At 38.3% G+C, this 23036-nt stretch overlaps 1 long non-coding RNA gene across 1 annotated transcript; it reads right to left on the bottom strand.

Moving 5' to 3' along the window:
• Window positions 1-4111: 4111 nt before the first annotated feature.
• Window positions 4112-16469, bottom strand: LOC131419474 (uncharacterized). The gene is made up of 3 exons (XR_009223262.1): window positions 15236-16469; window positions 9488-9556; window positions 4112-4233 (listed from the first exon to the last, which is right to left on the bottom strand). It is a non-coding gene; the product is annotated as an uncharacterized LOC131419474 (long non-coding RNA).
• Between the last annotated feature and the right edge of the window lie 6567 nt (window positions 16470-23036).

The following is a 23036-nucleotide window of genomic DNA, read 5'->3' as shown; positions in this document are numbered from 1 at the left end:
AAAACCAATAGAAACGATTGACAAAAGCAAAAGCTGATTTGTTTGAAAAGACTAATAACAGTAAGAGACTTCTGGCAAAATCAAGGAAAAAAGCAAGAAAGTAGAAAATAGTGATATTAGAAAAAGTGGAACATAATAAATACAATAGAGATGAAAACACAAAAGAATACTATTTGTGATTTATGCCAATAAATTTGAAATTGATTAAATAATTTTGTAAAAAATATCTATTGCCAAAGTGGACCCAAGAAGTATTAGAAAATCTGAATATACTAAGGAATTTATATCAGTAATCAAAAACCTACCATGAAAAAATACCAGAGTCGGATGACTTTACAGCTGAGTTTTCTTTGAAGGAATAAATAATCTATACATTATACGAACTCTTTCTGTAAATAAAAAAAGCTGGGAACTCTTTTTATGATATTTACATAACCTTGATACTAAATCCAGACAATACAAAGAAGGAAATTTATAAACTAACCCCATCTACAATAATGAAGATAATCACAGCCTATATTTAAATCGAGCATTTTCTATGTTATGAGCACTTTACATGTACTATCTCATTAATACTAACAACAATTTTATGAAGCAGGTGGTGGGTACTGTTTTTGATTCTAATTTCCAGCTGAGAAAACTGAGGCATAAATTGGTTAAGTAACTTGTATAAGAAAACAGCTAGTAAGTATCAGAACTTGGATTTTAATGCAAAAATCATAAGTTAAGTGAATCAAATCGAGATATGTGTATGTGTATATATATATATTCTACAACATTAACTGACTAAAGATGGAAAAAAAATGATGTTCATGGTAAAAATAAAACACAATGCCTGTTATTATCACATTGGATCAACACTGTACTAGAAGTTATTTCCAACGTGATAAAATAGGGAAAATGTATATGAACTGGAATTTAAGAAATAAAAAACGTTGTTATTCACACATGATATGATTGCCTGCACAGGAAAACTATTAGAACTAATAAGAGTTCAGCAATGATGCCAGATATAAAAATAATTTGTGTCCTTATAACCAGAAATAGTAGATTAGAAAACATAATTTAAAAAAGAAAAACATACCCATTGAAAATCATGATTGTAAAGGATATTTAATGGCACAAGGCAATGGAAAAATAATCATGATGTAATGTTGAGTCAAAAAAAGTAAAACAAAATTATATTTATAACATCATTTTCTTTAAAATACATATAAAGCCCTATCTTTCATGGGGTTTGGTTGCCATTCCCTGGTATATGTATATGAAGTCCAGTAAAATGTCTAATGAGTCATGGGAATTTGAGAGAGATTTGTTTTTTCACAATTTCCTGCATTTTCAAGTGTTTACAATAAGCCATATTTTGAAAATCAGTAAAAATCTTATGAAAAAGTTTTAACCGAATATGTTGAATAGAACCTGAGGAAAGTCTTGGACAAATGCTTTTGGTGAAGATGGCAATGGTTCTATTAAAGAAAGGAAGAAGACTTAATTGGGATGCTAGTTCAGAAGTGGGAAATTAAACCCCAGGACGGCCTTATAGAGGCTACAATTTCAATGTCAAATCAAGGCAATGGATTTGGGGAATGGAGACCCAGTGGTATCCCGATTCTTTGAAACAGTTCATTTCCCAACACTTTCCAATGTCTGCTAAGTGATTCCATGCACTGGCCAAAGATGTACACTGGAAAAAGAAGGAAACACTGGATCTAAGAATCAAGGCAACTGTTGATAAATCTGTTATAGGTTGTGATTTAAACTAATTGTAGAGGGAGAAAACATCAAATCTACATGGAACTTTCCCTCTATCAATCAGAACTACAAGTCTTCTAATGGTGGTTTGATTCTCTGGTAAGTACTTGTTGCAAAAATTAATTTATGAAAAATTATTTTTAAATATTAAATAAAATATAATCTTACAGGAAGTTGAACCAGTATTATGTTATTGATATTTCACATTCGGTCCTTTTGCATTGCTGGTGTCAGCATGTGGGGCCGATGTTAGTGAGGAGATCCCCGGGGCCCTCTGTCTAAAATGTGCAAGGGCTGGTATGGTGAATCTCTTGTGTGGCAATAGAGTGCAGTGGTATGGACAGTGGGCCTTGTTTCAGAACAACTGGTTTGAATCTTAGTTCTGCCACTTTCTAGCTATGAAACTCTGGGCAAGTCACTTAAGGTTTCCGAGCCTCAGTTACCTTATTCGTAAAATGGGACTAATGGTAATATCTATGTTGCAGAATTATCGTGAGCATTTGACTAGGTAAAGAACATAAAGAGCTTCGTATGACCTCGCATTTATGCAAAGGTAAGCTATTATGACATAAGCTAAATACAAATTGCTAACCTTTGTGAGATATTCAATTATCACAGATTTATCAGTTCATAAAGTCTGCCAGCTTAACTGTCTCTTCCAGATATTTCAGTCTTCAACAAATTTCCTTTCTCTGAATTTATATATTGTAATAGCACATATAGATTAGCTCAAACTTCCCTATTCTTGAAGAAAATTAGAAAATCCTGAAGGCTATGTGGACTATATATATTCTTGTTATCTAACTCAGGTTGAGAGGGGTGTTTAGAAAAGAACTCAGCAAAGGAAAGTCCAGAAGGTGGGCGCAAGCCAAGTACTGATGAGGCTTGAAACCAGGCAAAGTGAATCAGCTTGAGTATGTCTTCAGAGAAGAGGAACAGAGCCAAAGTGTTGGGAGCCAGACAGCTTCTGGAAACAATTAGGGAGCAAAGTAGCAATGGTAGCAAAGCTAGAGGTTCTAGATGAAACTGAGGGTGCTAGGCTGGCTGGTTTACTGATTGATTGACTGACTGATTGATTGCTGGCCCCAATTTTGTAGTGAATCTGCCTCTTTTGAAGACTCAGAGTAGGGTGGACAATGTATTTTTCTAATAACTATCAACTATAAAATTGTTTTTGAAAGAAAAAGAAAATCAAATCAATAGCTATCATGATAACCCAGAAACCATTACAAAATCTTTTGTTGTCTGCCTGTATGCTGCTATAGCCCACATGAAAATAGGTATGAAATGGTTAAAAGACAAAATTTTAGGCTGCTGCTCTCTAGAGGGGAGAAGTGAAATCAGTGGGATTATGCAGGAAGCATTCACAGAGTTTCTATCTTGTCCACCTCAGACCAATCTGGAAGTTGTTTTTTTTCTGACAAATGGCATTGGTTTTGTACACTCATCCCCTTCAATAGTTGAGCAAGACACCCTTTGCCTCTAAAAGAAGCCAGACCATCAGCAAAAGAGAGAGGTGGGGGAAATCATTCCTGGGATATTAGATATCTCTCGGTAGGCTTGTGGGAGTGTATGAGAAGCACAGTTACTTTTCTGTGGTTTTTACGGACTTAGAGTTTTGGCTTAGGCAGAAATTAGGAATTTCAAGTACCTTAGTGATAAAGGTCTTTATAAAAGACTAAACTCATCAGCATAGGCCAAAAATGATATAGAAACTATATAAAACATAAACTACTATCAGGACCTAAAAGACTAAAGAAGAAAAGCCAAATTAAGCAGTGGCAACAATTTTGTGCCACTAACAAATGAGAATGTGGAGTGAAAACCAAGAACCGTTTTGTTTGCCACTCCCTAATCCACCAACCTGCGTCCGTACCCACATACCTGCCTTCCACCTGTGAAGACAGCGTGACTGGAGCAGCCTCGCACCATCCTGAGATCAGTGTATCCCATTCTCTCTTACTACGCAGGGTCTTGGCTGCTAAACTGCCTCACCTGAGTCTCTTCTGCTTTGTTCATTTTCCTTTCCCCCAAGACTAAAATGAAGCTGTAATAGCTTCCACAAAAAATTTAAAAATAACAAAAACCATAACCGTGCTTGAGTCCATATTTACTTTGAGTTAACGCCCCATTTTTTGCTCCCCTTTACTGCAAAAATCCAGGAAGAATTGTCTATATTCTGAGTCTTTCCTTCCCTACTCTCTTTCTAGCCCAGTCAGGTTTTATTCCCACTGCTTCACTTCACTTATGATCCTCATCTCACCAAATCCAGCAGTCTCTTCTCTACCTACTGTTACTTGGCCACTCAGCAACTCACTTTTGATTTAATGTGACTGCCCTTTCTGTTTTGAAACATATTCTTCTCTTGAATCCTGAGACATCACATTCTTCCGACCCTTCCTCCTCCTCCTGTGCATGAACTGGTGGACTTCTCCAGGGCTTGATTCACAGGTCCTCTCCACTTTTCTAACTTCTTTCTCTCTGTGGAGAATGTATCTCATTGAGTCCCACGGTTTTAAATGTCACTCAACACTCAGGAAACTCAAATTTATGCTTCCATCCCGACCTTTTCTCAGGGCACCAGACTCATGTATATGATTGTCTACTCACTACCTTTACTTTAATGTCTCATAAGTATGTCACCCTGAACAAATCCATAATGGAACTCTTGATCCTTTAATCTTGATTCTTCCTCATTTTTTAAAAATTAAATTAGTAACACCATCATTAAATCATTCTCTCAGGCCAAAGATCCAGGAGTCATTATTACTACCTTTTTTTCTCTCACTCTCCCTATCCAACCCAGCAGCAAGTGGATCGCTATTGGCTCCACCTGAAAAATATTCAGAAGAATATATTCCCACCACCTCTACAACCACCCTGGTCCAAGCCACCAGCACTCTCACCCAGACCATGGTAATGTCCTCCTAGCTGATTGCCCCACTTCCGTTCTTGCTCACTGAAGGCTACGTTACACACAGCCGAGTGATTCCTCTAAAACGCAAGTCAGATCATGCCATTCTCTTGCTCAAAACTCACTGCTTCTCATTTCATTTGAATAAAATTCTAAATCCTCACTCTGACATACATGGTCCTTCATGAATTTGTCCCTGCCTGTTTTTCTGCCGTTGTTTCCTACTGCTTTCCCCAATCTTAGCATCCTTCAGTTCTAGTTAGATTTCTTGGTGCTAGAACAGACCATGCTTGTTTCCCTTCTGAGACTTTTATACCTGCTGTTCCCTCTTCCTGGAGGACACTTTCCCCGGGTCTTTGCACAGCTATCATCACTCGTATCTTTGCTCCAAGGCCACCTCAGAAAGGACTTCCCAGGCCACTCTACATAAAACAGCCTATCATTCTCTAGCCTTTATTTTGCTTCATAGCACTTATCATTAGCTGAATTTATATTATTTATTAGTTTACTTGCCTGTTTCTCCCACTGGAATGCAGACTCCATGAGGACAGGGACGTTGTCTTTTTCCCTATTGTAGCCCCTGCATCTTGAAGAATGTCTGGCACACAGAAGTAGCACTAACAACCCTTGACAGATATAAGCAAAAAGAGTGCATATTCATGCACATACAGCTGACTTTCTCTTTTGTAGGATAGAAAACTTTTTGCAATGTTTATTGTGAATCTCTGTCCCATCCCCAGAAAAATTGGGTTAACATTACACAGAATGAAAGACCATCTTATTTTCCCTCTTCCTTTTTATTGCACAAATTAAAGCTAACAGGTAGATGACCAAGCCACGGCCAACTTCAAATGCAGAGAAAAAACTAGTGACTCTTTTACAAGTCATCAGCCAAGTTCAATTATCTTTTCTTGTCTAGTAGCATTTACATTACCAGTGCCTCTTTTCCCTCTCTTGCCCTCCTGCCCCCGACAGAAGTTCATTTGGAAGTTGTAAGCCCACAGACACCGGTGGCAGGTGGTGATGGCTGATGAACGGCAGGTATATTGCTCCAGGGCACCCTGTAATTTAATGTCCCAGGAGGACATGCCTGCTGATTTATAGATTGAAGGATCACAAGGACTGCCCTGGTACATACTGGGAACGTAGCATCAGAATCCACAAAAATGACTGTCCAAAGCACAAGCCGATATGCATTTAATAAATTACACTGGAAGTCCTGGTGCTTCTTTCCACTCAAACCCAAAACCAAAGCAAACCCACAGGCTTTAACAACTGAAGAGTTGTGGAGTTGGATAAGATCAGGTAGCTTCTTATCGAAATCGCTTTATGTGTATACGAGGAGTTTATGGCAGAAAAGTTATGAAATTTTCCCAGACACACACACCAGCCAAGACTCCCCCCTACATGTTAGATCATGTACCAATCCCCAGAGACCATGGTATCTGTCTCAAGACTGGCTTCCCCGGAACATCTTCCCATTGGAATTACATGCTCCTGAACTGTTATTCCCTAATCTCCACGCCCATATTTATGTTAAGTCAACTGTATCAAATTACTTTGACTTTGGATCTCAGGAACATTGACTCATAAGACATGGAAGGAATTGCTTGCCCTGGTCCTCATTTCTGCAGAAATATGGCAACATCATCTTTTTCAAGAGGCTTGTAACTAAAATCCTTAGTCATAGTGACTTGGTGTGGCATTTCCTTCACACTCATAAGGAAACATAGCTGTACTGAATCTCTATAAATGATGTCAAGCCATCCGTCCATTTCCATACAACTGGCTACGAGGCAACAGAGCCTGATGATTGGAGCACAGACCCTGAATTACATCCCAGGGCCCTGTCCACTTTTTGATTGTCAGCATTCACTAGCTTTGTGATCTTAGGAAAGGTACTTAATCTTTCTGTGTCTCCGTTTTCATATTTATCAAAGAGGGAAACAATATTACTTACCTGGTGGGATTTACAAGGGTTACTTGAATTAAGAAACATAACACATTTAGAACAATGCCTGGCTCATACTAAGTACATGTATGTTACTAATAAAAGGAAAACGATTAGGTGATCAAATACTTTCCAGAGTCTTCATCCTACTACACTTAACTATTTACTGCAATGAATATGGCATGTTTTATTTCAATTGACTTTCCCAGGATATAGCTAAGCAGTAAGCATTACAATTACTGACATTTCCACAAGTTTGTAACAAAGGAATTCAGTTATAAACTAATTCTACTTTTTGCTCCATTACCAAAAACGGAAGCACAAACTGTATTTCTGCAAAAAAACAGAAATTGAGGCAATATACTCATTATTGCAACATCTTAGGAAATATCTTTGAACAATCTGGAAATTGAATCTTGTTTAACATTTTGGCAATAATTTGAAAAGCAGTAATAATGGATGCTTGCCAAATCATCAGAAGATTTGTTTTAGTAAAGGAATAATTTAACATTTGACAAAAGTTGTGGCTATGTTTAAATTTTCTCCAAGTAAGAGTTTAGTAAAATAATAAATGTAGACTTTATTTACAAAGTTCTTTTGTTAGTTTGTAAGAACAAGCTGTAACAAAGCCCCATTTTACAGAGAGAGTGTAAGAGGGAGAGAAACTGAGGCACAGAAAGTTCAGAAACTTTTTTAAATTCTTAACATTTGTGAAAGAATCAGAACTGGGACTCAAAATCCAAGCCTGTTTCTCAAGTATAACGAGCAGATAAAAGCATGGACTCTGACGCCAGAATCCCTGCCTTCAAATCCTAGCTGTGTGACCTTAAACAGGTTACTGAACTTCTCTGCCTCAATTTACAGGAAAGCCTCAATTTCCTTTCCTGTAAGGTGGAAATAAATAATAGTACCTATATCTAGGGTTGTTATGAAGATTAAGTGAGTTAATACATGCAAAGCACCTAAAACAATCCTTGATAGTGAGTGCTCCATAAATCTTAGCTCTCATTAATTTATCAATTTGTATGCTGTAAATTTATTTTTCAAAGGAATTAGGATGAGAAACTACAAAGCAAAGGGGGAGGAGGAGGAGAAGAGGGAGCAGGAAAAGAAAGAAAGAAGAGGAGGAGAAGAAGAAAAGGAAGGAGGGAAGGAAAAAAGGAGAAAGGGAAGGAAGCCCAATATATTCCAGGTATCATAGGTGATCCGGTTCCCCACAGTAGACCCTGCGCAAGTGACTTATTAAAAAGTTGGTCCCAGGAGACTCCAGAAAGAAAGGGAAGGAGGCAGGACCAGGGAGTGTAGAAAGCTGAGTAAGGGTGTGATCCTCAGCCTGATCCTGCGGGGGAGCTGTGGAGTGTACATTACACTTCTGAGTTTGTCTCAACTCAGGCGAGAACTTTCAGACTCCTCTACCTGACCGTCATTGACTCACAGACATCAGGAACACGTAGCCTCCAGGTACTTTTTAAAGCCCTCTGTGCAATCAACACGCTCCAGTAGCCCAAAGACAATTCTGCAAATTCTCCAGAGTCATAGCTGGGGCAGTTAGGAGGAAATGCTTGGAAAGAAAGCACAGAAATGTTTAAAAGGCTCTGAGGGACCTGGGTGGAGCAACATAGGATCTACTACGCAGGGTTTTCCCCAATCATTCTCCCAACATGAGGCTGGTGATGGGCTTGTAGCTTGAGTGCTGGTGAAGGTCAAGTGCAAAGAGAGCAAAGGCCCAGCCAAGAAGGCAAGTGCTGAGTGTACTCACTTTTCTTAAGCATCCACACCTAAACCCAAGCGTGTCTATACATTCCACAGTTAGTAATTTGAGTGATTTAAACAGTCTCCATGATCTATCAGAACAATGAGCAACCTTCAGAAGAAAGCAAACCAATATGTTGTTTGATTTTCAATGGGAAGTTTTAGTTCATTTCACTTTCCCACTTTTTTTTTAATAAGCTCAGTGAGGGAGTGGTGTTAGTGCTGTCTTGTGTATAACATGTATAACATTGCACTAGGCGATCTGTCACACTCCTCACACTCTACACAGTAACAGAACTCATGCAGATTGCATGTTTTGGTATTTAGGAAGTGGCATCCTTATTTACATATTACTATGTATATATAAATACATATGTGTATAGATATAAATATACGAGCGTCTACATACTTCTCATGTGCATGCACATACACAGATACGTGGAGAGACACATCACAGGCCAGAGTGCAATTCAAGATGAACTTTTTGGATTCACCTTCTGGTTATCAAGCTGTTTATCAGATTACAGATGCATAATGCTCTGCACTGTAACATTCCTTACGTAACCTAGACATTCATCAGGCAAATTTGAAGAGCAATTAGTCTTTTCCTTTATGCCAGAGAGTTTCTGGCAAACTCTAAAATGTCAAGTCATAAAATATCTGAGAAAATCTAGCTTCAACTTAAACTATTTGCCATCACCATTAAGACGAGACTAAGTTTAACTTTAGTGAAATCTGGTGAAGATACTTATGTAAATGGTTTCATCATCAGGGAATAAATATATTATAAACTGTCACAAATATGGTTATGAACATAATTTTACAGTGGAAGCAGAGACTTAGGTTGGAATCCCAGTTCTGATGCCTATTACAGGTGTGACTTGGGGCAAGTCCACTTTTTGGAGACTCATCTGTAAAGAGATGATAACAACGTAGGGTAGTTATTAGAATGAAATGAGATGATACATGAGAAAGCACTTTGTAAACTGTCAAGTACCATAGGTTGTAAAGGTTTAGGATCATAGTAGAAGTCACAATCAAGGTCAAAGTGATAATGGAGATAGAAGTCACCTAGCTTGTATTCTTCAACTTACTTCTATTCTTATAAGTCAACTTACTTATATTCTTTAGGTGGTAGCTCTGATATTGGTAGATACAGGCATTCTATCTGAACAGAGACAGCAGATCTACAAAATTCACAATGAAAAGAAATATCGTTAAAAGTCCGTGTCATTTGTAGCATTTTCTAATATTTTATGCCTTGTTATTTCCAAAGTACTATAATATATATCTTGATAATGACAGAACTTGAGTCTATTTTTTTCCAACCAGTACAAGACATTCTGGAGGAGTTGTAATTTCCATATATATTTCACTAATTTATATTGTTATATGTAAATACTCTTCTATTTGCCATATCTGATCAAGACAGCAAGAAATCTGGGTGACATTTTCCTGATATTTTGGTGCTGTGGGAGTTTAGAAATTGACTTAATTGCACAAGTTTCAAACACCAAGGGTGCAAAGCCCTTCAGTGTTTTTCTAAACTTCTGTAAACTGATTACCCACAAGCAGTCTTGCTGATTTCCTCAGCCTGAATCCACTGCAGTAGTCTGATGCTCGGTATCTGTGTACACTTGGACAGGTTAGTTTGCCTGTCTAAGCTTCAGGTTCCTCATCTGTAATCAGGAGACAATACACCTGCACCTCACAGGGCTAGATGCTATAAATGAAAGGGTTGTTCTGGTCCTAGGCACACAATAGACATCTGAAGTCTCTTCTCTTTCTTCCTCCTCCTACTTCTTGTCCTCCTCCTCATTCTTCTTTTGTTCTTTCCCTTCATTATGGACAGTCTTCAGCAACCATAGCTCCTCACCCTCTATTTGCTCATTAACTTTAAACCTGATATTTAAATCTGTCATATCCTAAAAATCAGAAATACTCTAGGATACTGTGGCTTATGACCCAGCTGCTATGTAGCCAAAGGGTCAAGGAGACCTTGCACTTATTCTTAGAAGAAAGTAGCAATAAATATTGCCCTTGAAGGTTGAGAGCCCTTCTTCAAAGGAGCCATCCTTCAAAGAGCGGTATGGCAATGAACACTCTTTATATGCCCATGGTCCTCAAGAAGGGTGACAAGGTCAATACCAGATTATCAGAAAGCTGCTTGGCAACACTAGGGATCATTCCATCCATTTATCTCATGTCAGCCATCATCAGTCACTGATTGAATGTTGGTTGTCAGATTTAACCCTGAAGCATGTCCTACTCAGGTGGAAACAACAGAAAGCACTGAGATCAATAAATGAAGATACCTATCATAAGGTGGGAAGGAGAAACATTTAGAACACTATTCTCCGCTTCCTAAAATGTCAGTCAAGAAGAAATTCTTAGGACTATGGTTAGGATGCCTTTCCAAAGAGTTTTATTATGATTTAGACAACTAGTTCCTAGTTTTTTAGAACAAGGAAGAATATTCATTATTATTATGATTCCTCCCCTGATTTTCCATGTCTGCCTCAGTTTCTTTAAGTCTCTGGTTCTGTAATTAATACTATAATAATATTCATAGCATCATAAAATCTAAATATTGAAGACACTTTTGAGGTCACTTAATTCACTTAGTTTAAGAAGTTTTTTCTAGAGCATTTCTGGAAAATGGCCATGCAGTTTACCTCATATGCTTCCATAATTATATTCTCCCTTATGTTGATCCATAACCTGCATCTCACTCAAGAATGGATCCAAATTCTTGGATTTTAGAAGAGAAAGAAACTTGAGAGATGATGTGTATCTATGCATTTCAATCTTTTTACTACCAGGATCATATTCCTCTCCCTCCTCTGCCTACTTCTCCTCCCAATTCTACTTTTCTTGAACCATATTCTCTCATTCAGTTGGTGGCACCAGCCATTAACTGAGTCAGAAATCTGGCAAACTCCTTCAAGTCTTTTTGTTTGATTTTCATATCCAACCGGTATAGGGACAGAACTCTGGAAAATATTGACATAAATCTGGAACATAGCACTTTAGGAGTTAAAGTATGAAGAGGAACCCAAAAAGGAGAGGGAGAAAGAATGGTCAGAGAGGAAGTAAACCCAGGAAGAACAGGCCGTAGAAGGCAAAGTTAGAGATAATGGGTAGCAGTGTGAAGTGCTGCAAATAATACATTTTTGATGAGGACTAAATGGTGTCATTGGATTTTGCACTTTGGAGATCATGAGTGACAATTCCTGAGATAGTTGCCATGGAGGAATTCAGTTGGAAGTCAGTTCCAAGGAGCTGAAGAGTGAGGAAATTGAGACAGAAAAAGTGTAGACTCTTCTCACCAAAAGCTTGGCTGAAAAGAGAAGTAGAGAGATAGTGTGAGACCAGAATCAAAGGATATATATATGTAATATATATTTATATATATGTATGTAATTACGTTATATAAATTATGTATAAATTGAATTATGTATGTATAAATTAAATATATATATATTTTTAAATTGAATGAACTCATGCCCATTTATAGGCTGAAGGGGTTGGGAATAAATAAGGAACTCTTTAAGAAATAGAAAAGAGAAAGAGAAAGAGAAAGCATTTGAGGATAATCATGAAAGTAAATGGTATGAGACAAGACTGAGAACATAGCTATAAGAGTTGACAGGAGTGAAGATCCCCATTAGTGTGAATCTGGAGGAGGGGAATAAAGGAGATATAGGGATATAGCTTACTTGACCTTTAGCAGAAAAGAAAGAAAATATTTGCTTTAGATGCCTATGAATTCTAGGAAAGTTTCATAATTCATATCAAACAAATTGAATTTTCAAAAGGAAAATGCCTTGATGACCTCTTGAAATGTGAAAGATGGAGGCCTAACACAGCATGGCCTGGCTGGTTCTCAAACTTTGTGGCGCCAGAACACTTTTATACTCGTAAAAAAATATTGAAGGCCCCAAAGAGTTTCTGTTTATTTGGGTTATAATTATAGTTGTTTACCATATTAGAAATGGAAACAGAAATTTAAGAAATATATACTTTAAATTTTTCTAAAAATAATAATAAGCCAATCAAATGCTAAAAAAATGACACCTTTATGAAAAATAATTATATTTTTAAAAAAATTAGTGAGAAGAGTGCTACTGTTTTATATTTTTGCAAATCTCTCTATAGTCTTTCTTAATAGAAGACAGCTGGATTCCCATACCTAACTCTGCATTTAGTTTGTTGCAATATCCCATGTCACACAGCTTCTGGAAAACTCACTAAACACTAGTGAGAAAATTACAGTGCAAGAGGCAAACAATTTTTTAATTATATTATGAAAATAGTTTTTCTCTTACAGACTCCTTAAAAAGGTCATAAAGACCCCATAGTTGGTCCCCAGACCACACTTTGAGAACTGCTCTTCTATGGTTAGGCCAAGATAGAGTGGAATTACTCTGCATAGTAGAGAAGAAATTTGGAGTTTCTGGAAGGGGCATTTCTGGAAAGAAGTGAGGAGGGCTAGGAAAATATATCAAAGAGGGGTAGTGAGAGGGGTATTAAAGAAAAGGGCCTGAGAAAATGGCATCAAGCTGGGTCTTTAGGGGGTTTATGGCTAGTATGAAATTCCAGGTCATAAGGAATGGCCAGTGAGTTTAAAACAGCAATGTCTAATATTCAGTTTTAAGAATAGCCTCTGTTGTCCTGGGTCTTAAATCCATTTAGTCACCCAAACCATGAGTGCATGGTTGTTATATAGCAAAGAAGAACGGTAGCCTTGAGAGTGAGAATAATGGTTTTCTGTTTTTTTTTTTTTCTGGTGAGGAAGATTAGCCCTGAGCTAACATCTGTTGCCAATCCTCCTCTTTTTTGCTGAGGAAGATTGGCCCTGGGCTAACATCTGTGCCCATCTTCCTCTACTTTATATGTGGGACACCTGCCACACCATGGCTTGAGAAGCAGTGTATAGGTCTGCATGCAGGATCCAGGCCCGCGAACCCCAGGCCGCCAAGGTGGAGCACGTGAACTTAGCCACTACATCACTGGGCCGGCCACAAGAGAATAATGTTTTTTGCAGTAGAAAGAGAGTTTTAGTATGGACAGATTCGAGGGCTACATAAGCCATCACCATCTTAGTAAAACACTCTGGTATTCATCACAGATGTATATTTAAAGTTCAAATATTCTCCTTTAAATGTCAAAGAAAGATATTACCTAGGCAGTGGACACCTGAGTGTGAGGTAATCAGAAGTAGAATGTTGAATAGTTGAGACAAGTCAGGCTGTATTGCCTAAACCTTCTGGATGTACCAAGCAAGTTCTCCTGAAAATGAGAGGGGTGGGGATTGAGAAAGGAGTTCAGGAGAATAACAGATAATTTTAGTAGTTGCTGAGGGGTACTTTAGTCAGTGTACTCCAGGGAAACACAACCAATAGGATGTATATAGAGAGAGATTTAGTTTGCTAAACTGGCTCATGCCATCGTGTGGGCTGACAAGTCTGAAATCTGCAGAGCAGGCCAGCAGGCTGGAGATCCATGGAAGAGTGGATATTGCAGGCTTAAGTCTGAAGGCAGTCTGGAGGCAGAATTCCTTCTTCCTTAGGAGACCTCAGTCTTTTCTCTTAAAATTTTTCATCTAATTAGATGAGGCCCACTCACATTATGGATGGTAATCTACTTTACTCAAAATCTACTGGTTTAAATGTTAATTACATCTAAAATACCTTCGCAGCAACACCTAGACTGATGTTTCACCATAGACTTAGCCACATTGACACATAAAATTAACTATTTCAAGGGGCACTGATAGGTTGAACCAAGTACCGAGAACAAATAAAGGAACATCATGTAATAATAAGGGCCCAGATGAGGTTGAAGACCACTATTTCATTGTGTCCCTACTCCACATGGTTCCTGGGATTTTCTCAAGCAATGCTTAGTGGTCTGAATAAGGGGGTGTAGAAGATGAATTACGGGAATGTCCCAGGGATGGGGTTAAGATCTGACAGTGTGTAAAGAGTGTGAGTGACCATTGACAGGATATTGATGTAATCACCATAGGTCAAGGCTAGTCAGGAAAAGAAGTGAGACTGAAGGATTCTGGATGATTGAGAGACAATGAAGTGATCTGAGGACTTCAGGGCTCTATGGAATAAAATGTAAAAGTGGCGGGAGTAGGTGCGTGAGAGAGTTGATCAGCCGGGAAATACGCGAAATTGCTGTCAAAGAATTAAGTGCTCAAGTTTGATATCATGTGTTAGAATGATTCAGAATGATGAGAAATCCAAAAAGGAGAGTGGTTTTAATGGCCACTGGAGTCCTGGATGATAAGGAACCATGAAATTTGGATGTGGAATGGGTCTACCCCGTGTTCCCTGGAGCCACCCAGGATGGTAGCCAAACTTGGGCTAGAGAGGAAAGCTGTGAGTCATTGGCCAATATTTATAATTAGTGAGGGGCATACTGAAAAGTTGGTAAACAGAGCGACAAGAGAGGTAGTCAGTGGCATGTGACCAGGTCCATGTGCCTTGAACATGGAGTGTGGACAGTATTATAATTTGGAAACAGCTATACAAAACAAGAAAATGCCAAAATCTCCTCATGAGGCTTGTGGGGTTACAAGTGTCAGGATAATAATATGCCTCCATCAGGGATAGTGTAAAGGAAACATCATGATGGCTTTATTTAGTAAAAGCCAAGATGGGCAAAAGTATCTTTTGAGGAGATTGAGGATGTAATATGTTTTCCATGAAATGGGAATTTGAGAAGGTGCAATTAAAATTTATTAGAGTAGTGGGGGTTCTAGAATTTCTATATAAGAGAGGTTTATGAGTAGAAAATTGTTCGGAAGTGGGGGCTTAGAGACTTATCTGGAAGCTGCATTTGCAGACAAGTACCTTGTTTCCTTAGATTGCTGAATGCTGAAACCTCTGTAATCCATCCTTTAGCTTCTCTGCTCATTCGGATAGAGGTAAAGGGAGGCCAGAAGAGTTTGGATGAGAGAATGGAAGATCTCTAGGGCTAATATTTAGTAATGGTGATAAGAAGTCTCTTGAAGAGCTGGTGTCCAGGTTCCAAGAGAGTCTTCCATGACAGTGTTCCAATGGAATCACAGCAGATGAGCTCATGCCGTGGAGGGGGTGCTGCAATGGCCATGATGAAGTCGAGTCAGGTTTAGGGCTGGCAAATCTCAAGGGCCTGGACTCTTGGTTCATTCCTACTTATCGTCCAAAACTCAGTTCACAGGTCACTTTATAAAAAATGATTTTCCTGACCCTTCTTCTCATATAGAAATGATTGTTTCCTCCTTTACCCTGAATGTGTTTTTCTTTTATGAGGAAGATTAGCCCTGAGCTAACATGCGTTGCTAATCCTCCTCTTTTTGCTGAGGAAGATTGGCCATGTGCTAACATCAGTGCCCATCTTCCTCTACTTTATATGGGATGCCACCACAACAAGGCTTGACAAGCAGTGTGTTGGTCTGCGCCCGGGATCCAAACCTGTGAACCCTGGGCCGCCAAAGTGGAGCATGTGCATTTAACCGCTAAGTCACTGGGCCGGCTCCCTACCCTGAATGTGTTTTTATCAGAGCTCTTACAATACTTTTTGGTGTATGTATATATGTATATATCTTTTCCTCGACTCTAGGCTTCTTGAAGGCAAAGGCATTGTTTTATATGATGTTTTGCCTGTGGTGCTGAGTGTCTGGTATATAGTATCAGTATAAAAGTTATTGTTGTCACACAATAAGTGGCAAAGCTGAATTAAACTCAGTAGTTCATTCATTCATTTAATAATAATTTATTGAGCACCTGCTGTGTGTAGGACCATGCTGGCTTGGAACTACAGAGCTGATCATAACAGAAACTGGTTTGTGCCCTCATGGAGCTTACGATCTATGAAGATGTTAATTTCTTGATCTCAGTCAAATTCACTATGCGCTAAGGAGAAGCATGAAAACCTTGAAAAGGTATTAGAGACAAGGCCATGCAGAGTTCAGACTTCATTCGCGTCACCTTAGGATGCTGTGACAGGAGATTTTCTGATTTCACAGTTCCATTAGTCTCCTTCCAGCACCATTATTTGTTGCCTCACCTTTCAACCTCACATTGTGTGCCTTTCCTGATATGCCCAGCATATCAGGAAACCAGGACGCTGGGTACATGGCTCTTTTTCTCAATCAGAGCATGGCTGTTGGGATAGTAGGTTTCATCTGGTTGGAATCGTGGTTTTGAAACTAGAGGGAGCTCTTTGGAGAACAGAACAGTACAGACTGTATTAGCCTACATGCTTTTAGGTGAATTGGCAAAAGAGAAAGAAATTATCAGCACTCAAGATGAACGTGGGAGAAAACAACATGGACATGTTGGACAAGTCAATAAATAAACAAAGGTATTTAAACAGCACCCTTCAGGCAGTTCATTTGGTGAAGGAAAATGAGACTCAAGTCTCAGGAGAACCAGAAGAGCAATTATCAGCACTGCTTCGTAGACGCTCCTCCCCTCTCCACTTTTCTCTCCCTTTTCTCCTTCCACTCCACATTTGAAGGTCTTAGCTATTTCTTCTTTGTTCCTGCAGAGAGAAACCCTTTTAAGTTTGACAGACTCATCAGTCTACCAGTGCTAGACCAGCATGGTGGGTCGAGTCCCCTTCCTCTGGCCAAGAAGGGATGCTAGGCCCTAAGCAAGTGGCTCCTTCTCAGTCCCTTCAGGAAGCCGTTCATTCCATGAGACTCTTCAGGGATAATCTTTATACTCTTTTCTGTGTGCCCTTCATAACGATTCTATTGTCAGCCATGTGAGTTCAGCTGTTAACTGCTCACTTAAAAAAAAATGATCTCTCCCCCTCCCTCATTTTGCCCAGTAACAGCTTGACAAACAAATAGCACCTGCCAGTTCTCTCAGAGAAAAATACAAGAAAATGGAAAACTAAAAGCGCGAAGCATGAGAATCCCACTAATGCCCGATGACTGATCTTGTTAGCAAGCATAGTGCATCCTCAGACTTTTCCAGAACCTTAGATCTCTCTACTGAACAACCACAAACACACATACAAAAGCACTTTGGAGCAGGCTGCATAGCCCCCCCCCCCCCACCCTCTGCCTGGAGCTTGATTGTCAGTCTCATACACAAACCCAGACAATGCTCTCAATAGGCGTCTTTTGGGGAGACAATTGCAGAAAGCATGATAACGGGATTTGTCACCCTGATGTGGCTGCTGTTTCAGCAAGTATTTCAATAATGAAAGAAAGTTTTACTAATTGTAAATGTGAATGAATTTCAGCTGTCTCTTCCTAAAAAAAAATTCTTTTGGAAGAAAGCCAATTAAGATCATCTGTCTAATGCATCTATTCACCCCCACTGCAACAATATGTCAGTTATAATAGATGTCTAATAAACTCAGACTTCTCAGGACAGAGTGCTGAGCATGCTGAACCAAGGGAGAGATCAGAGTCTCTACCTGCAAAATGGTGGGAGGTGACTTATGAAAACTTCTCTTTGTGAAATTTTAGTCCATAGGGTGGTAGAGGTAGGGGCATTTACAATACACCAACCTACCAAGATGGAGTGGGTTTCAAAACCCACTGTAGGATCTAGAGCAAGTCTCTTTCCTACTGGCAGCCTGGTGCACTAATTGTCATCTTTCCAGGGAACTGTGGAAGCTAATTGTCAAAATCCACGGCCTGGCTACTGGATGCCTGCTACCTTACTTCTAGAGGGGAAGCATTTACGTTGAGGAGAATGCACAAGTCTCCAGAAATTGGAGCTCAGGCAATTGTGCTGGCAAATTCACTTTCATGAAGAAATCTTCATGCCTCTTGAGAGATCAAGCTATTGGGAGGATGTTGTGTCCTAGAAAAAGACTGCCTAAAGTCACCAGAATTTTCCAAGTTAAGAAGCAGTGTGACTACATATGCAGTACATCATTTATTTCTCCAAAGATGGATACACACAGTGGCTTCCCAAATCACACAAATACTTTGGAGGTAACAGTCTTCCCTTACGCATACTGGAAAAATTAATTGTACAGAAAATCCTGAGGAGATTACAAAGGAAGGATTTGTCTTTCCATTAGCTTAACATTCATACCATCCCAGCCCCGTGAGCTATCAGCTTTTTCTCAATTACAGACCAATCCACCATGTGATCATTTATTCTTTCATAGGTCACATCCATCTGCATTTTACACACTTTGAAGGGGATTGCTGTGTAACCATACTATCTGTATGTAAATCCGATTCTCCTACAAGCATGGAACTTTCTCTCTCACTCTCTCAGCTGCTGCTCTAGGCTGCTTAACTAGCTGGCATTGCTTGTTGCAGGCCAAGCTATAGTCAGTCTAGTTAGGGCACTCTTGTCTGTCCTTTGGGGTCATAGTCAAGGGTACTGTCTGCACTGAGATGTCCAAACTACCATTGAGACTAAACCACCTTCACTAATGTCCCCAGTCCTGCCATTCTGCTCACATTTACACCATTATTGACTTTGCCAACATCAACATTGCCTCCACTGCCATCTCCACCATCACAGTTTGTACTATCACCGTGGAAGTTGTTCACACTTCTGCTACCGTCTGCAGTCACATCGCTGCCATCTGCACCACCACTGCCACCAGAACCACTAACATTATTGTAGTAAGCTGCATAATGGCTCCCAAAGACATGCCGGTTCTTAGGCCTGGAACCTGTAAATGCTACCTTACATGGCAAAAGGTACTTTGAAGATGTGATTAAATTAGTGTTCTTGAGAGGGGGAGATTATCCTGGATTATCCAGGGCTCCCAATGTAATCACAAGGGATATAGAGTTTCTTTTTCCCAAACTGGCATTTTGACATTGTTCTCTACCAGAGAAGAAGGAAGTCAAGATTAGCAGCCTAGACAATTTTGCAGAAGTCCTAGACTGTGTCCCTTCTCTTTTCAGTCTCAGATTGTTCCATCAGGACAGTGTGAAAATGATCTCAAGTTGACATATGACAAGTGCTCTGCAAGCAGACTGTCAATAGGTACTGGCCAAAACATTTTCTTACCTCAACAGGTCAAACCTGAAACAGGAGGAAAAGTATCTCTTTTTCTCCAATTTCCCTTGACCTGTTGTCCCAGCCACCCACGGCATATGCAGATGATTTTGAAAATATTCAGTTGTGCCTGGGTTACATGTATGAAAATCAATAGATATAGAATGGCTTTCTCAGTTTGTTTTTCTTGAAAATAAACCCATTGAGGAAATTATCTGATGCTTCATACTCCATACATGCAAAGAATGTGGCTAGAATAGGAAGAAAATTATAAATTTTGTTTCTTACCGTTGGCGGGATTTACTAACTGTCTATTTGCACGTGGCTGGGTCCTGGGCAGGGTGGCCGTGCTTTCTTGGAGCGACAATGAGCCTGAATAATTTAGATTAGGTGACTACACTAATTGAATTTACCACATAATTAGCTCAGAGTTTTCATTTCACTTTGCCTTGCAAATCCTTTCTAAAAAGTAAAACCCATTCTAATTTAACTGTTTTATAAACACTTCAAATCAAAGCTTGGTCAACCAATTTATACATTTAGGTAAAGAATATGTCTGAGTTATATTTTTGAAGATTTAATGTAGTATTGATATGACAATAATTATTTTTTCTTCATAAAAGTAATATGATTACATTAAAAACAATTTGGAGAATTGACAAAAATACATAATCTCATCCCTTGTATATAACCATTTATAGCAATTTGTTATTTTTCTATCCAATTTTTTCCTATATCTATAACTGTCACATAATTAAAATTAGAGGGTAGGTGGCAATTAAAATACTTCAAAATATTTTTAAATGTTTGCATTATTTTTCATTGAAAATTATGAATAATCATGATAGGTTATAAAACATTTACCTAATATGTAAATCAGAAACATCAAAATTAATAATATTTAAAAATGCAACAAAATCTTTACTGGGATAATATTCTGAAAAACACCCTTAGAAAATTGAATATACACCAAACATAACTTTTCTGTCTCTTCCTATTTAGTGTAATAAATTTATTACCTTTAAGATATGAATAACCATCATCATTTCTTACATGTAGTAGAGTCTTGTCTGGGTGAACTAGAGCCCTCAAACTGTCAGTAAATCTAATAACCTGTAAATAGAGGTCATGTTTAGTACACATCAATGCAATCTGAGAAATATAATTCTTAAAGCTAACCTTAGAAGAATTTCCATCAGTTCTTATATGACGTTTCAAGTATAGACTACTAAACTACACTACAAACTAAGCCTAAACTTCTGTAAAATGGCTTTGACACTTTGAATATTGTAGTGAAAATGTTAAAGATTTAAAATATTATTTGTGTGCGTGTAAGTGAATACTTACTCCTGTCCTCTAAGATAACTCAGTTAATGTAAATGATCAAAATTATTTCCACTCCTATTTTTGCTGACGTAGCTTCAAAATGTCTTTAATATAAAACAGATACAGAATTCACTGTATAAGGTTTTTTCTTTATGTTTCAGTTTCTCCATCAATAAAATGGAAACATCTACTTACTACTTATATAAAAGTTGCATTCAAAAAGGATTATCTATAAAGCATTTAGAACTATAAGATTTCCTTAAGAAGCAAAACAAATGCAACAAAATTAAAATTTATACAAATAGAAATAGCAAACATATAATTAAAATAAAAAATATGGAGATTATTATAAATATTCATCCCAATATCATCTTGGAGGCAGAGCAGAACAATGGAAGGGACGTGAAGTTTGGAACTAGGTAACTTGGGTTTAAATCTTGGCCTGTTCTTACTTGGTGGTTATTTGGGACAAGTCACTTAACCACTTTGATCTTGATTTTCATTACCTGCTGAAAACAAAATAAATGTTACACAGTGGTTTCCCTAAACGTGTAATCTTTGCAATAGACATTGTTCAAGAGTTGTGCTGCCCACTATGGCAGCCATAGCCACACACGACTATTTAAATTTAAATTTCTTAAAATTAAATACAATAAAAAGTTCATTTTCCAGGTTGCACTAGCCACAATTCAAGGGTTCACTATGTGGCTGGTGGCTACCGTATTGGACAGTGGAGATATAGAAAACATTTCCAGCATCACAGAAAGTTCTATTGGACGAGACTGGTCAGAGCATAACTTTTATGTGAAAAAAAACGTTGTGTTAAAATATTTTAGAAACACAGGATTAAACACAGTGAAGCATATTTCTAGATTGGAGCACATCTTGGTGCCTTTGATGAATGCCACATGGACATCCAAAAGAGTGACTTTCCAGCACAGACTGTTCCTTGTCTGATAAAAATCTTCCTTCCGTCTTTTTTTCTTGCAAACACAACCTACGTTTTGTTATTATTTGGGATTATGCTGTCTGTCTATTTTACAAATTGTGTGTAATGTGAATATATTACATACATAAGGAAAAATAAATAATTTTTTGGAAAAGATCCTTTGATCTCAGGGAAGGTGAGTGTGGCTACTCGGCTAAGAGTGTACACGAGACTCAGTTCTGAAATGCTAAGAGAAATCTGGTACATTTCTGGAGGAATTTGAATTCCTGGTGGAAGAGATAGACAGATGAGGAGCACACTATGGCACTTTCTCTTTCTCTTTTCTCCTGGCTTGAACACGATGTGTGAGGATGGCATTCCTTTTGCAACCATGGAGGAAAGGTAAGAAAATTACTGGGACGCTAACAGAGTCCAGATTTTGTGCAGATCCTGAACCAATTCTGAAGCCATCTACATCCAGCCTTTGTGTTATGTGAGTATTAAATGACTTAATACGGGTAGGGCACATAGAATGCTGCCTGACACATAGCACAGCACATAAAAGTGTTTGTTTTACTATGACTTATGCCACTCTTGGGCAAATAGTCTATTATTTGAAGTCAAAAGTGTTTTCACATATGTGAATTCTGCTTTACTGTCATAGGACAGTTACATTCAAGTAGCTGTCAGTGAAGTAATTCTGAATCCCTTCAAATAAAATCTGAATTTTTTTTTTTTAAGATTTTATTTATTTATTTATTTTTCCCCCAAAGCCCCAGTAGATAGTTGTATGTCATAGCTGCACATCCTTCTAGTTGCTGTATGTGGGACGCGGCCTCAGCATGGCTGGAGAAGCGATGCGTCGGTGCGCGCCAGGGATCCGAACCCGGGCTGCCAGCAGCGGAGCGCATGCACTTAACTGCTAAGCCACGGGACCGGCCCTGAATATGTTTTTTAAAAGTTGATCATATTCTCAAAGTGATTTGACTAAAGAGTACTTTAAAAATTTTTTTCTTGTGGGTCTAGTGTTCTCAGGAATGTACTTTGGGAGATATGCTTGTAAGGATAATATAAAATACAGGTGTACCTTTTGGAATGTCTCCCCAGTTAATACATTCCCAGTAGAATGCCTCTTGGTTTTATTAATACCCAAAGTTTAGAATATATATGTTTGTTTAGATAGATAGATCATAGATAAATAGATGGATGGATAGATAGATAGATGGATAGATGGATGGATGGATGGATAGATAGGCAGACATAGATATAGATATACTTTTCAATGTAACATTTTTCAGCTGATCCTATGAATAAAGCTACAATGAACATTCATACAAAGTCATTTTTTAGACATATGTTTTTATATCTCTTAGGTAAATAAGCTTGGAGTAGAATTGCTGGATCATAAGGTAACTTTAAAAGAAACTG

The sequence above is a fragment of the Diceros bicornis genome, chromosome 21 (genome assembly GCF_020826845.1).
Source record: "Diceros bicornis minor isolate mBicDic1 chromosome 21, mDicBic1.mat.cur, whole genome shotgun sequence".
Classification (NCBI taxonomy): Eukaryota; Metazoa; Chordata; class Mammalia; order Perissodactyla; family Rhinocerotidae; genus Diceros; species Diceros bicornis.
The sequence above is the reverse complement of the archived record's forward strand: the minus strand, read 5'-3'. Positions and strand labels throughout refer to the sequence as shown.